Source organism: Elephas maximus, chromosome 1 (genome assembly GCF_024166365.1).
Source record: "Elephas maximus indicus isolate mEleMax1 chromosome 1, mEleMax1 primary haplotype, whole genome shotgun sequence".
NCBI classification, from domain to species: domain Eukaryota; kingdom Metazoa; phylum Chordata; class Mammalia; order Proboscidea; family Elephantidae; genus Elephas; species Elephas maximus.
In genome coordinates this window covers 66079942-66091453 of record NC_064819.1, presented here as the reverse complement: position 1 = coordinate 66091453, position 11512 = coordinate 66079942, and the positions used below count along the sequence as shown (strand labels likewise).

At 43.8% G+C, this 11512-nt stretch overlaps 1 protein-coding gene across 1 annotated transcript in view; it reads left to right on the top strand.

The window, feature by feature from the left end:
• MBOAT1 (membrane bound O-acyltransferase domain containing 1) overlaps positions 1-11512 on the top strand; it is a 161295-nt gene that overhangs the window by 34236 nt on the left and 115547 nt on the right. The window lies entirely within an intron of this gene.

The window sequence follows — 11512 nt, the reverse complement described above, 5'->3', positions numbered from 1 at the left end:
TGAAGCCAACTCTTCAGACAAAGATTAGACTGGACTATAAAACAAAAAATAATACTCATGAAGAGTGTGCTTCTTAGTTGAAGCTGATGCACGAGACCAAATGGGTGGTTCCCGTCCGTAGGCGGGATGAGAAGGCAGGAAGGGACAGGAGCTGGTTGGATGGACTTGGGAAACCTGGGATGAAAAGGGGGAGTGTGCTGTCACTTTATAGGGAATGCAATTAATGTCATAACAATATGTATATAAATTTTTGTATCAGAAATTAAGCTGTAAACTTTCACCTACAGCACACACAAGAAGAAACATTAAGCTAGCAGCAATAAAAAGTAAATAAAAACAAAAGTTAAAGTTAGAGAATTGAAGATAAGTTATTAGTGATATTTTCATTTTATACCAATAATCCTTGGCTGCTGAAAAGATGGTTTTATCCCTTTGAGGTGCGTCAGGCACAGATTAGTCATTCAAGACATGTTTGAGACATGAATAAGGCTAACCTTTCACTAGCTGATGATATAGTGCTAAAATAAAAGAAAAATTCAATATACAGTATATTATTTTTTTACTACAGTTGTGTTCCTAAGAAGTTTTCTGTAAGCTGATTATTTATTTTTTTTAATTGTGCTTTAAGTGAAAGTTTACAAGTCAAGTCAGTTTCTCATACAAAAACTTATACACACATTGTTATGTGGCCCTGGTTGTTCTCCCTATAATGTGACAGCATACTCCTTCTCTCCATTCAACCAGCTCCTGTCCCCCTCTGCCTTCTCATCTCGCCTCCAGACGGGGGCTGCCCACATAGTTCCATGTGTCTACTTGAGCTAAGAAGCACGCTCCTCACCAGTATCATTTTATGTCTTATACTCCCGTCTAATCTTTGTCTGAAGAGTTGGCTTCAAGAATGGTTTTTGTTTTGGGCTAACAGAGAGTCCGGGGGCCATGACATCTGGTCCCTCCAGTCTCAGTCAGACCATTAAGTGTGGTCTTTTTACTAGAATTTGGGGTCTGCACCCCACTCTTCTCCTGCTCCATCAGGAATTGTCTGTTGTGTTTCCTGTCAGGGCAGTCATAGTGGTAGCTGGGCACCATCTAGTTTTTCCCATCTCAGGCTGATGGAGTCTCTGGTTTATGTGACCCTTTCTTTCTCTTGGGCTCATATTTTCCTTACAGCTTTGGTGTTCTTCATTCTCATTTCCACCAGGTGGGTTGAGACCAGTGGATTCATCTTAGCTGGTAAGCTGATTATTTGTAATCAAATCATATTAAAAGTACTAAAAATCCCTCTGTATTGTATCTTTTAAATTGCAGTAAATACTTACAATAAGAAAAAAAAAAAAAACCAAACCCATTGCTGCCTAGTCAAATTTGATTCATAGCAGCCCTATAGGTCACAGTAGAACTGCCCTGTAGGATTTCCAAAGCTGTAATCTTTATGGAAGCAGACTGCTATATCTTTCTCCTGAGGAGCCTCTGTTAAGTTAGAACCGTGGACCTTTTCCCTTAGCAGGCGAGCACTTAACCAGGGCTCCTTGTGCAACCACGATCACCATCTGTTCCAAAAGTTTTTCATCAGAACTCAGTACTTCTTAAGCAATAACTCCTTGTTGCCCCTTTCCACTAGGCCCTGGTAACTGCTTATCAACTTTTCTGTCTCTGCATTTGCCTATTCTAGATATTTCATGTAAGTGGGATCATACAATATCTCTCCTTTTGTGTCTGGCTTATTTTACTTAGCATATTGTTTTCAAGGTTCATCCATGTTGTAGCATGTATTAGAACGTCATTGCTTTTTATTGGTGAGTAATATTCCATTGTATGTATATACCATGCTTTTTTAATCCATTTATCTGTTGATGGACGTGTGGCAATTGTGAATAACATTGCAGTGAACATGTATCTGTTTGCGTCCCTGCTTTCAAGTCTTTTGGGTGTATATCTAGAAGTAGAATTGCTGGGTCAAATGGTAATTCTATGTTTCATTTTTTTGAGGAACCACCAAATTGTTTTCCACAGTGGCTGCCCGAATTGACATCCCCACCAGAAATGTAGCCGGTTCTAATTTCTTCACGTCCTCACCAATACTTGTCTTTTTTTTTTTTTTTTTCCAATAATAGCCAAATTAGTTGTTTTTCATTGCCGTGGAGTGCATTCAGATTCATGGTGACTCTATGTGTGCAGAATAGAACTGCTCCATAGAATAGTCATCTTGGTGGGTGTGAAGTGGTATCTCATTGTGGTTTTGCTTTGTGTTTCCCTGATGACTAATGATATTGAACATCTTTTCATGTGCTTATGGGCCATATGTATTTTTTCTTCAGTGACATGTCCTGGGCACATGGGATTTTAGAGTGCTTGCTTTGCCCAGGAGAGAGAAAATACAGGGAATGGGTATGCCAAAAACATCACTGAAGATGGCCTACCTGCAGATGAAGACATAGCCTACTTTTTCTCCTCTCTTTGTCTTCACACATTGCACACAAGCAAAATTTTGCTCTCAGCAAAACTGAACCCACCCAGCCCCGTGTTCTTCCTTCCAGCCACTTACTGATGGGAGGCAGTGGTCAAAGGAGGGAGTCAGGTGGACCTGGCATTAACTACCTATGAGGCCGTGGACAAATTACTAACCCTTCCTGAGTTTTAGTCTTTTTATTTATAAAATAGAAATAATTTTACAATTGATACCTACTCATAAGTTTGCTAAGAGAATGGAATGAAAAAGATGTAAAGTGCTTGGACCTTGTTTTAACCAAAGGGTCTGCAGTTCGAATCTGCCAGGCACTCCTTGGAAACTCTATGGGGCAGTTCTATTCCGTCCTATAGGGTCGCTATGAGTCGGAATTGACTGGAGGGCACTGGGTTTTTTTGGGTCATAGGTTTGTTAAGAGAATGGGATGAAAAAGATGTAAAGTGTTCAGGCCTTGTTCTGTTGTTGCTGTCACGTTAGTTGCCATTGAGTCAGTTCTGATTCATGGCCATCCCACATGTACAGGTAGAACGGCTCCATAGGTTTTCAAGGCTGTGACCTTTTGGATGCAGATCACCAGGCCTATCTTCCGGGGCGCCTCTGGGTGTGTTCAAACCACCAGCCTTGCAGTAATAGTTGAGGGCTTAACCATTTATGCCACGCAGGGCCTCTCCTTGGGCATTAGAGAATATAATTAATTATAATTACTGTTTCTTGGGCACTGTCCTAGCTGTTACACTTACAAAAATGAACAAAACTTATTCTCTTCCTTCAGAGAACTCAAACTTTGAATATAAGCACACACGGAAATGTAATTGCAATTACGTGTGACAATTAAAATGTTAGATGTGTATATTATCACAGAAGTAATATAGAGACAGACACCTGGCCCAGCATGTGTGTGTTTATGGGGGGGAGGAGCGGGTAGGAGGTGACTAGGAAATTAAGAGGGTGGGAATCAAGAAAAGGTTTCTTATGGGAGGGGGAGGTAGGGAGTGGGCATCAGATGAAAGCAGGGCTCATTCTTTTAGGAGATGGGGGCGTCCTCGAAGAGCTTTGAGGCTGGAAGAGAGGCAGCTGGATTTGTGTTCTACCTAGTTCCTTTAGTGGAGGATGGTTTGGGAAGATACAAACTAATTATTCGCTATAAAATGTGGAGAACCCCGTACAAATACAGGGACTCGTCATCCTCCCAAGGACTTGAAACTTAACCTAAACCTTGGCTTAGTGACTAGAGTCCTGCTCTCCAAGGGTAATTGCCCATCTGATACCTGCCTGCTTGTCTGCCAGTGTGGGCTTCCAGTTTGGCCCACCCTGGGTAGACCAGCTATTCTCTGCCCACCTGTTGTGTCGTGGCTTTATCAGACAGTGTCCTGCCTTCTCCTACCCCTGCCCCCATGGTGACCAGAAAAAAGCCCCCAAAAAGTTGCCATTGATTCAACTCTAACTCATGGTGGCCTCATGTGTGTCAGAGTAGAACTGTACTCCGTGGGGTTTTCAATGGCTGATTTTTTGAAAGTGGATTGCCAGGCCTTTCTTCGGAGGAGACGCTGGGTGGACTTGAACTTCCAACCTTTTGGTTAGCAGCTGAGCGTGTTGTTTGTACCAACCAGGAACTCTGCATGGTGACTAGGGTGCAGGCTTTGCTGGCCAGGCTGGACATCTGCCTCCACACCAGACCCCCCAGCCTGGGAATGGTTACCCAACATGTCCTCCCCACATGTGTGGGCCTAGTGCCGGGGCCCTGCCTCCTCCTGCCTGTCTTACTGGGAGTTACCGGCCAGAGACCCCACAGATTCCTATTAAATTTAAGGGGAAGAGATGTCAAAGATATTTTGGAGCTGGGTGTTGAGCCTTTTGGGCAGGGCCTTGCTGACAGTAAAACCTTGGTGGAGTCCCAACTGTTCAGTGTCATGACCTTAGCTTTGCTGGTCTAGAGTCTTGATTTTGTCAGTGAATTTAGAATTGATGGGGCTCAGGACTGGCACCAACCAAGCCAAATGCCATTTTATTCCTTTTTAGCGACAAATAGAACTGGTAAGCAAGATGGAAATACAGGTAGTCCCTGAATTACGATGTATTTGAATTACAACAAACCACACTTACGGCTGTTTTTTTTTTTTTTTTTTTATGATTTGTGTGTTTTTTTATTTATGTATGTATTAAAATGTATCTGTATGTTTATATGTAATGTTTCCAACCCCAAAGACAAAGATTGGATTTATAAAGATACTGATAATAAAAGGTAATAATAATGAAAACTAAATGAAATCAAATCGAGGTCTTTGACTTATGTCAGAACCGACTTACGATGGAGCTGTTAGAACTGAACCCCGTCATAAGCCAAGGACTACCTGTACTGATGTTAGTTGTTGCATTTATATCCTATGTCGGAGACTTTTCCTGCAAAACCAAAGGGTAACCAGAGGTTACTCCGAGAGCAAAGAGTTAGCTGGGTGGGTGTGGTGGCCATTGCAATTGCATTGTGTTGGTCAGATCACTGTATCTGGGTCAGCTGGCTGGGACCCTGTTCAGCTATACAGTGCTAGAGACATCCTCACACAGACTTGCTCAACTTTTTTTTTTTCAATTGAATTCTTACAGACCACTCCTTCTGTAAACACATTCTCTTTTCCAGGTAGATAGTAGTGCTGTGGATTAGGTTACAGTTTACTTCAGTTACATTCCAGCCCTGAGGACGGGCAGCCTGCCAGGTACAGGTGAAAGTGTAACAAAGACTACGGGAGTTCTCTTTGGCTGCACCTAGCCATTATGGAGAGGAGCAGGAGATAAGGCTATAGAGGAGTTTCAATACCTAAGAGCACCATATAGTAACTTGGTCCTTTTAGAAATATAATACCATTCCTTTCTGTTTTGTGTTTGTATATATGTAACAAAACGTTTGCCAATTTCACAATATTTTACAGGTACAATTCATTGACACTGTGTTCATCATATTGTACAGCCATTACCACTCTTGTTTTCCAAATTATTCCACCGTGGTTTAACAGAAACTCCCTGCCCCCTAGGCAATGACTCCCTGGTCTCCCCTCAGTCTTAGATGTTTACTTGGTCTGTATACCCTGGTGGCGTAGTGGTTAAGCGCTATGGCTACTAACCAAAGGGTCGGCAGTTCAGATCCGCCAGGGGCTCCTTGGAAACTCTATGGGGCACTTCTACTCTGTCCTACAGGGTCGCTATGAGTCAGAATCGGCTCGATGGCACTGGATTTGGTTTGTTTTTTTTATATATTTGCACTTACCAATTCTGACACCAACTGTCCCTCCCATGGCACTCTATACTTCTCTGCTGTTTTCGATAATTCATTGCAATGGCCACACAGAACTACAGACCATACTTATGATTATGGGGTTTATTAGGGAAGTAACAGGTTACAATTCAGGCTCAGGAACACTCAGGATACAGTTCTTCCATCAGGACAGCCTCTTCCCTGCCATGCTCACAGGCACGCCTCTCACTGGCCCTCAGTCTCTGCCCAAAGGCACTCAGCTTTCTCGCCGCATGAGTCGGGAAGGCCACTGCACAGTCTGCTGCTGCCAGGTCTCTGCCCTGGGTCTTTGCTGCTGGGTCTTGTTGCCTTTAGCTCCTGGATCCAGGAGCTTCTCAGCGCAGGAATCCTGGGCCCAAAGGACACTGGTTCTTCTTCTTTGGTGGTGGTGGGCTCTTCTTTTCCACCTCTGGGGTGGCTCATTTCAAACCTAGTGGGATGGCAAAACTGACCAATCCCTTTGGTGGGGCACCCCCTGGCTTTTCTAGCCATGGTTCTTTCATATTTGGAGGATAACTTCCCCTCCCAATCATTTTACCAGTCTACAAGTCATTAACAGTTAGTCCTTCAAGAGGGCAGAGTCCTCAGGGTAAGGTTACTCATGTACCAGCCACTCAGGTCTGCTGTAGGTATCCATCTGATTTGGTCAGCCTCTCCAACAGTTTGTCCTGACTTTACCCCTTCTGGTGTCAAATAAAATTTAACTGAGAGAAGATTATTTCCTTGCTGCGAGCTTCACGAGCTATCAGCACAGAAAAACCTTTAAGGGACTTCAGGTTTGGCCCCCATACTCCAGTCCAGCAGTGCCTCCCCCTTAGTCCACTCTTTGAGTTACAGCTTCTACAATTACAGTTTTTACAATCCCAGTTAACACTCAACACGCACAGCTGAATCGTATAATCCTATCAGTATCTTTCCCTACTGTCTCTTCTCCAGACTCATCAGGAAACTATTCAGTGGGGATCCTCCCTTGTTCCCCTCATTTAATGCAAGCACTCACGAACTTGTGTAATCCAGCCACTTCATGCCTGTATTTCCCCACATATTAGACAGCCAGTTTCTGAATTGCCCGTCCCTAAAAAAATAAAAAAAAATAAAATAATAAAAAAAATATTTTTTATTTTTTTTTTTACCAAACCAGTACTCTGAGGAGACAAGCATGTTCCATGGTCTTAAAGAATCGTCTGTTTGGGTTGGAACTTTGAACATCTGCATCAGTAAGCAAAGTCCATTCCAGAACAAACCATCAAATTGCAGCATTCGGTACCAGCTCTCGGTGTCAAATGTCTTCCTTTTCGTTTGGTCGGGTTCTGGTCAGTTCACTCCTAACCATCCAAGGTAGGTCACATTGGGTAGCAGTCTTAGGCTTGAGAGTTCACACCCACCTCCCGGCACTTCAGACAACCTCTTGACACTCATCCCTAGCCCTATTGGGCTAGATCAGTGGGTTCCACCCATAAACATAGGAGTCCACGCAACTCCCTTTTACTTCTGGCCAGCCAGCCGTTCCTCTCACTTTCATCCCTGGACCCTGTGGGCTAGGTCAACTGGTGCCACTGGAACATGTCCACACTCAGCCCGTCTCTTCATTACTGCACTTCCCCCATTTCTACTCATTCAGTGGACCCAGGCAGTCACCACAAGTGAGCAGACCAAGCTATCTACTCGCTGGTTCCCTTTAACTTCAGTCCTGGAAGGTGATTCCTTCTGACGGACACCGACTTTTCTTTCTTCAGTGCATCCAACAGCAAACTGCCTGCTTGAAATTCAAAAAGCAAAATGGTCAGTCTTTTTTTTTCCTTCTCCAGGTCCTGCCTTCTCTAGTACTCTCAGCAGTTTTGGGTGGTTCTGCATGTCTTTTCAAATGCAAATCTGGGTGGGGCTCAGGTTTTCAACCTAAGCCCCCACTCTATACACAGGGCTACAGCCTTCAAACCAACAACCTGTATTTCCCTCTGGCACATCCTAGTTCCCCTTTTAGCAAATAGTCAAATATTGGCTGAAGGCGGGTTATGTGGTCTCTATAATAATAATAATAATAATCTATAATACCCAATATTCATTTCTACAGAACTTTTTTTTTTTTTTTTTAGGTAAGAGGAACATTTAATATCCATAGTATATCCAATTAGGCACATAACCCTAAACACATAACCCTTTTTTAAAACATTTCAGTTTCATCTTATTTTCTTCGTACTTTAGCTGTCCTCTCATTCATATGCATATGTCATTGAGCCTCTGGCTGCATGGAACCAGTAGACCTTGGCCCCATATCAATCTTCCTGCTTATCTGGCTTGATTTTTCTCCCAGGCCATTCCAGGTGGAGCTTTTCTCTCCTCAGCTGCAGCATAACCTTCTCTTCAGCCATTACAGTCAACAACCAAAGCAACCATCCAAGAATCAAAAGTTTTACTTCCCAAGCTCGTTTATTCTTTCTCTTACAAAGTTCCATGCTTTCATGAGTCTGGAGCCATTGCAAAGCATCCCACTCCTGACACCAACTGCAAAAAAAAGGCATGGGTTGATGTCTGACCTCCTCTCTCTTCACAAGGGGAAAAGAAAATCAAGACCAAGAGCCCAAGGCTGATTCCTATGAGGCCAGGTTAGACATGCCTCCTTTCTCCACAACCTTTACCAATTCTCACTCCAGCTGTCACTCCCATGGCACTCTCTGCTTAGTTTGATTATTCATTGCAATGGCCACACACAACTCACAGACCATACTCACGATTATGATGTTTGTTAGGGAAGTAACGGGTTACAATTCAGGCTCATGAACCCTCAAGGATATAGTTCTTCCATTAAGACAGCCTCTTCCCCACAGTGCTTGCAGGGATGCTTCTCCCTGACCATAAGTCTCTGCCCAAAGGCACTCAGCTTTCCCGCTCCATGGGCGGGGAAGCCCACTGCACCGAATCCCACTGCCAGGTCTCTGCTTCTGGGTCTTGCTGCCTTTAGTGTTACAGATCTCTTTCTCACTCTGCCTCCTGTGTCTAGGAGCTTCTCAGCACAGGGATCTCGGATCCAAAGGACATGCCGGCTCTTTTTCCTTGATGGTGGTGGGCTCTTCTTTTCTACTTCTGGGGTGGCTCATTTCAAACCCAGCTGGATGGCAAAACTGACCAGTCCCTTTGGTGGGCTGCAGTTACCCTGTCACACAGTCCTGCCCAATCACTTGCATGGGAGTTACAAGACTGTGACTAGAAAGGCCACACAAAAGTGACCCGTGGCACTGTGTACTGCCCTCAGTGGGTATGATAATTTGATAGAATGACTCACAGAACTCATGGAGACTACCTATACTTACAGCTAGCCATTTATTTTAGCCAGAAAGCATACAAATGAAGAGACACATCAGGCACAGTCAGGTAGAGGTCCTGGCATGAGGCCCTCACTGACCCCAGGGACATGCCCCCCTTCCTGTGCTTAGATGTTCTTGCCAATCCAGGAGGCCCAACAGGGTCTTTTATAACAATGTATATGCATGATTGGTGCCTCATTGTATATGTGTGATCCGATCAAATCAATGAATATGCACGATTGATTGCATTGTGCACTCTCCCTTACTGAGGTTAATGGCCAGCGGTGGTCTGTGTAGCCCCTACTCATTTGTCCACATTCAAGTATTGCCTGGCTGTTTTAGGAAAAATAAGGGCACATTGATTGCTTGAGATATTCCAAGGGCAGTTTTCAGGAACCAGAGACAAAGGCCAAATTGAGTTCTTTGTCCCTCACACAGTTTACACTTACAATAAACTTTCCATCATCTAATAGTGAGTTCTCACTCCCCCCAGACACACAGGTTTGTATCTCGCCCTTGTAGTGTCCTGGATGTCTTGTGTTTTAGGGGTTTGTTGTGCTTGTTGTACTCCTTTCCCTAAACAGTGGTGGCTGCCAAAGTTTAGACCCTTTTTGTAAGCTTGGTGCCATGTGTAAGCACAGAGCCCAGTGGTTAAAGAGCTTGGTTTCTAACGAGTAGGTTGGCAGTTCGAATCCACCAGCCACTCCTTGGAAACCCTATTTTTGGAGCCCTGGTGGTTCAGCGGTTAAGAGCTCAGCTGCTAACCCAAAGGTCAGCAGTTTGAATCCACCTGCCACTCCTTGAAAACCCTATGGGGCAGTTCTACTTTGTTCTATAGGGTCCATATTAGTCAGAATTGACTTGACGACAATGGGTTTGATTTTTTTTTTTTTGGTGCCATGTAGTAGCATGCCTGAACTCAGAGAAGGGCTATTTGGGAATATTTATGTAACAATAAATTTAAGTGACCACTTTTCATCTACTTTAGAGTTTCAGAAAGAAGAAAACAGGGTGGAGAAAAAAGCCAGCAGGAGAAAATAGAATAACGGGGGAGGGGGGCAGCGGGAAGGAGAGAGCAGAAGGGAGAGGATGCTAAGGAGGAGAAAGACATTTTAAAAAGAGGCGGAAGGAAGGAGAGGTCACATGTGGGCAGTTGTGTGCCTCCTTGTCCTCCTGGAATGGTACCACACCCTTTGAGTGGCTCTGACCACACCGCATAGGCTTAGCTCCCTTGTCTCGTGGTGGCACTTGGGGGGCTGGGTCACTATAGCAGTAGTCAGTGTGGCCTCTTTTGTGGTTGGCATGTCATTCATAATTCATCCCTCCCCCATCACAGCCACCAAGGCAGGAAATACTGTCAACAGCCAGGTACTTTGGCAGCTGGGAAGTAAGCAAGGTTAAATCAACTGTTTTCGGTTTTTTAACTTGCTGTTAAACCAGTTGCCATTGAGTTGATTCCGACTCATGGTGACCCCATGTGTGTCAGAGTAGAAATGGCTGAATTTTCAGAAGTAGATTGCCAAGGAGAAGAAGGGTCTGGTGATCTACTTCCATAAAGATTACCTGCTGCGGTCCAATCGATTCTGACTTGTAGTGACTAGGAATCGACTTAACAGTAATGAGTCATGAATATTACAGCCTAGAAAACCCAATGGAGCAGTTCTACTCTGTAACACAAGGAGTGAGTTGGAATTGATTCGATGGCAACAGGCATAGCCTGCTGTCAGTGCTGCCTAAAACTGACTGGTTCAAGAGAATCATTAACTACTATTCTGTTTTAACGACTCACTATTTCTGTTTTAATTATATATCTCATTAACTCACTTTGGCCTAAATCAAATTGATTTCTGGTCATCTCACTTTCTTCGGTATTTAAATTTTAAGTTCTGATAAAGCCTTGCTGTACTACCTATGTAAAAACAATTGATAAGTTTATGTAGGAGATTTCGTTTATTAAACGAAGGGTTTAATTAAATTCACTTGGCCATGGATAGGAAACCCTGGTGGCGTAGTGGTTAAGTGCTACAGCTGCTAACCAAGAGGTCGGCAGTTCAAATCCACCAGGCGCTCCTTGGAAACTCTATGGGGCAGTTCTACTCTGTCCTATGGGGTCGCTATGAGTTGGAATCGACTCGACGGCAGTGGGCTTGGGCTTGACCCATGGATACATTGTATATTTTTAAATTAAAAAAATTGAAAAGTGCCAAATAATTGGTATTTGTTAAGGGATTGGGAAGAGGGTTGGTGTCATATTTAAAGGCCAGCAATTCAGATGATGATTAACCAAACCAAATCCATTGCCTACAAGTTGATTCTGACTCATAGCAACCCTATAACAACCCTGTAGGACAGAGTAGAACTGTCCCATAGGGTTTCAAAGAAGCAGTTGGTGGATTCAAACTGCCAACCTTTTGGTTAGTAGCTGGGGTCTTAACCACTGCACCAGTAGGGCCCCAAATC